The sequence below is a fragment of the Limulus polyphemus genome, unplaced genomic scaffold (genome assembly GCF_000517525.1).
Source record: "Limulus polyphemus unplaced genomic scaffold, Limulus_polyphemus-2.1.2 Scaffold556, whole genome shotgun sequence".
In the NCBI taxonomy this organism is placed as follows: domain Eukaryota; kingdom Metazoa; phylum Arthropoda; class Merostomata; order Xiphosura; family Limulidae; genus Limulus; species Limulus polyphemus.
In genome coordinates, this window is record NW_013666166.1 from 482,522 (window position 1) to 482,782 (window position 261).

Below are 261 nucleotides of genomic sequence, written 5' to 3' on the forward strand. Positions count from 1 at the left end.
TTTGAAATACTGGTTGTTATAAGTAGTACTATTCCATGCATAGCTACCTTACTGTATTATTTCATGTCATCATTGCTTTGAATTTTACCACAGTCATTTGTAATTTCACTGAAATTTCTATTACAATATACATTCATTATTTCGACTGTAAACATCGTTAACAACTATGGTACCCAATTGGTGAAATAACACATTCTAATCGTGATGTGGTGAAATGTAAGAAAATAATATTTAATTAGCTATACCGATGGCCAGTTCCCC